The 4,488-nt window shown below is 27.2% G+C and overlaps 1 protein-coding gene and 1 long non-coding RNA gene across 4 annotated transcripts in view; one reads left to right on the plus strand and one right to left on the minus strand.

Annotated features, from left to right (window-relative positions):
* The window catches only part of LOC102670591 (protein doublesex-like), a 92,066-nt gene extending 88,887 nt beyond the window's left edge, over positions 1-3,179 (minus strand). For 2 of the 3 annotated variants that reach the window (XM_006623863.2, XM_006623864.2), the window contains exon 1: positions 1,983-3,179. The gene's annotated coding sequence lies outside the window, so the exon portion shown is untranslated. The remainder of the gene's footprint in view (positions 1-1,982) is intronic. The other variant, XM_031514292.1, reaches the window with a different exon arrangement.
* A 192-nt stretch (positions 3,180-3,371) lies between these two features.
* On the plus strand, positions 3,372-3,838 carry LOC116186585. The gene is made up of 2 exons (XR_004151604.1): positions 3,372-3,497; positions 3,655-3,838. It is a non-coding gene; the product is annotated as an uncharacterized LOC116186585 (long non-coding RNA).
* Positions 3,839-4,488: the final 650 nt, after the last annotated feature.

Genomic DNA, 4,488 nt, shown 5'->3' on the forward strand with positions numbered 1-4,488 from the left:
CTCACCAACAAAAAATAAACGTTGCTCCATGTTAGATACTCGTTATTATTGATTCGTGACAATCTGAATCATGATTTGAACATTTTCTTAACTACGCTTTAATGAATTATGCATTTAATAATGAATAAGACGATATGAACAAGAACACGAAAAAACTTTTAAACTCTTTATAAGCAGCATATTTTATTCTAATTAATTCATACCTTATAAAAATATTTTCAAGTAGATATGAAGTTATTTTCATGTTTTTATAATTAATAATATTGCTACGTTCATATATTAAATAAATTTATAAAATCAGAGGATACAGAGAAGATAAAATAAAAGATAAATTCTTTATTTGAATGAGAGATAAGATGAATATTGTTTCTTTATATTTAATTCATATTGATAAAACATTTTATAGTCAAATTGAACTTTGAAACTGTAAATATTGTACTAGCATCTCAAAAATGTTGATCTCGATAATTATCTTCTTATATTTTATATTTACAGTATAAATTTCCATAAATTAAAATAAAATGCTATAAAATTTATCTAATGTTACGTTATTAAACAACATCATGTATGATTCATTTGAATAAATTATTTTCTACATCGTGTAAAAACTTATGTAGACGACTGTAGAATTGAAAGAAAGAACTAAATGAAACGTATGCTCGATAAAAAAATCTTTCAATACAGAATATTTTTATAAAATATCGAATCTATCTATCATTAACCAGATCGATAATTAATGTTATTAATGTAAGCACACGTGTACTCCGAATATACGTCTGATAAAAATGATAAGTGCCTGCAAAAAATATCTACACTTAAATACTATTAACGTGCGTTTTTTTTATGCATATATGTATAATCAATGATAATATGACACACATCTACGTATCTACAATAATATTCAACTATTCATCGCTAAGAATGATCTTGTAAAAAGTTCATAAATGAATTATTAATAACATATGTTTGATATTGCGTACTTAAAAATGATTTGATTCAAATATATGAAACTGTAGAACAGAAATTTTCTTATCTTAAATATGAATATATTAACAACGAATGTAAAAATAAATTTTGATTTCAAATGCGATTACGTAAAAAATAGTAGTATAGGAAATTTTAAACTATAGTTTTATACAAATTAAAAATTTTATACAAATTAATTTGTCAATAACTATGATATATTATATATTATATCTCTATATTTTATATATATATATCTTATATGATATTATATAAATATATTTTATATTAATAAATATTGAGATATAGTTATATTAAATATAATTACACCTATTATTATTATCTTCTTTAAAAAACATATAGCATTTAATTTATACTTAATTGGAATAAATTATTAAAATAAATTATTTAAAATTGAAGATTTATTATTTATTTAATATATTCTATCGATATATTCTATTCCTTTATGAGAAATCTTACTAAACATGATCTCACTTTCAACGAAATTTATATTTATAATAATCATAATTATAAAATGTTATTTTATAAAGTTTGAAAAATCGAACAAAAATTGTTTAATATCTTTAATAAAAATAAATAATATTAACCTTACGTAAAAATATATAAAAATAAATAATATTGTATCTGGAAAATATATATTAAAACGATAAATAAATTATAAAATTTAATATCAATAACTTAAAAAATTAAGAAATGGATTCGAATAAAGCTACAATAATACATGCATATTAATTTTCTAAAACTTTAGTATAAAAAGAATCGAATAATACGACATATTTTCTGTAATAATCAATGCAAGTTTATGTACAAAACATTGAGTTATTTGCTATATAGAAACTAATAGCTTAAATTTATATCTAACTAACCTATATCTTATAACTTATATCTATAAATAAACGAAATTGATAAATAAAATTTATTAAAGATATAATTAATAGTTTATGAAAAAAAGAACTTGAAAAAAATGGAAAAAAATAAATAGAATGTTGTAAACTTACTCAATATTCCAGATAAAATCCCAGATAAAGTTGTCTTCTATGAAATTGTTCGTTGTATCTTCAAATTCTCAGCAATCAACGAATATATAGATAACCGGCATTTGAAGCACAAATCCACAATAATCGTAAAAAAAAAACACTATATTTCACATTTATCTCAATTTACAATTTTCTATGTCCACTATACTTCACAGTTTTATTGCAAGGTTACCGTGTTACTCGCTTTTTATAAACGAACGCATACGATTTCGTGCCATGCGTCTAGTACCAATCTAATATTGCATTTGCGCGCGAGAACAATCACGCGCGTGCGTAGACAAGCCGACATGTTTATATATTCCATCATGTATTTTTCGTTCATATAAATGTCACATGTATGTACATCACGATTAACATTTCAAAATAATGAGACGTTGCACACTCGTTAAGTTGTTAATAAATATTTTTTCCTTGTTTCTGTCACCTTCTTTTATTTTTCATACGTCACGAACTATTTCCCTGGTCCATTGCTGTTCCCATAGTTTCTTGAACGGTCAATCAAACAACTCTTAAACACGATATCTAGTATCACTGTACTAGAAAACACTACGCATGTGGAATGTGAAAATTAAATCGTAGAATCGACGAGAATTAACGAGTAAACACGTCTAGATAGTTCCGCAAAAAACATAACAACGCACATCGAGCTTCCGTCCGCGTGCCGCGCACTTTTGCACACGCGCACTTCAATTGTCTTCTCTCGTCGTCTTTCTCGTGTCCGCGTGTCATTCCATCCTCCTCCTACTTCTGCTTCTCCCCCTCATGTAACGGGAAACAACAGTTCCCCCCATTGGAATATGTTACGGTGCACGTTGACTTTCGTTTTATCTTTGTCGTAAACAATTTTCTGAATTGTTGAATCACACAAGATTATATCAAACTTTTATCGAGAATATTCTCCAGTCTGCTCCACGCGAATCTCCTTTCTTTTTCGATAATTTTTTCTAACATGTATTAGTGTATATGCGAAATGTCACGAAACTATCGCACAATAGTGTGGAGAAATTTGGTGAATCTCCAATGATTGAAACGTGATCGAAATGAGTTATGGAGTATGGTAATATGCAGAGAAGAATCTAGAAACGTGGAAAAATGCAAGTGATACGAATATAACACTACCGATAAATTCGATGTGCACTTGCATGCGGTCCGTAACTTACTAAGAGTGCTGGTAGCAGCGACACGCCGACGAGGTGCATGGTGGCTTGCGGGTACCGGATAGGAGGGGGTACGTCCCTGGCACGGGGAGGAGACATGTTGGGCACTCGGCTGTCAGAAGAGCGAGGGGTCTTTCGTCGAAGAGTGGTGGTTAGATGGATGGAGGTGGCACACGGGTTTAGATGAACATCAAACTTTTACGACTGAAACTATCCGACTGACGCGTAGAGACTCTAAGTACCTACGGCATACATATACATACAGTGTTATCAGTGCAGTGAGAATCTTGTCCATACGAGAAGTACGTTGCGCTTTTAAGTATGTATCATTTATTGTCAGCAAACGATCTCGATGATTAATTAAATATCACCAATATCAACTTCGATATTCAGTTATAAATTTTATAGTTACTTGATTAAAATAAAATTTTGGAAAAATATTGTGATAAATATTGGAAAAAGTAATAGGTTTTCAGATAATGTAAAATTGAAGAACGTATTGCCAATAATTGATCAATAAATCGAATATAATAGTTATATAATCTACGTAAAGTAATCTATATAACATTTTATATTTCTTTATTACTTGTAATATTATGTTATCTATGTTATCTATAGATAATATCTTCTATTTCAAGAAATATAAAATTATTTCGATATTAAAAATTTTTGAAATGATATAATATATATGTATCCATATGTACACATTTAAAATTTTATATAATTATATCATATCAGTAAAAATAAATATATCTATAGTTAAAATCAAAGACTAAATATATAATTTATGTATATTTCTCAATATTTATTGTTGTAATAACATAAAAGTTAATTTTCTTGAATAATAGAAATTCATACACATAACTCATTAACACATACTCATTTATACTATATAAATATATAACAGAATTTATATTTGCATTTTATATTTATATTCGTATTTTGATTCGCGCACCTTCAATGCTGCTGAAGGATCCGGTCTTCAAGAGTTAAAATAAGAAAAAAAAGATGAAACAAACGACCTGAGTGGCAAATACCATTCGAATACTCCACTCTCTTTTTCCAACCACTGTTATCGTCTGCTTAAACTCGCTTTACTTTTCTTCTTATTTCTCATTTAAAAACTCATCAAAAAGTCGTCAAAAAAAGCACTAAAAAATAATATATCCGATATATTATATCAGATGTAGTCCGATCTAAAATTGATCTCAAAAGAAAGAAGAAGAAACTCCAAGAAATAAAAGAATCACGCAACAGATTAATACATCTGTTAAAGAAAATATTAATTTTAAGATAAGATAATATTACTT

The sequence above is a fragment of the Apis dorsata genome, unplaced genomic scaffold (assembly GCF_000469605.1).
Source record: "Apis dorsata unplaced genomic scaffold, Apis dorsata 1.3 scaffold_963, whole genome shotgun sequence".
Taxonomy (NCBI): Eukaryota; Metazoa; Arthropoda; class Insecta; order Hymenoptera; family Apidae; genus Apis; species Apis dorsata.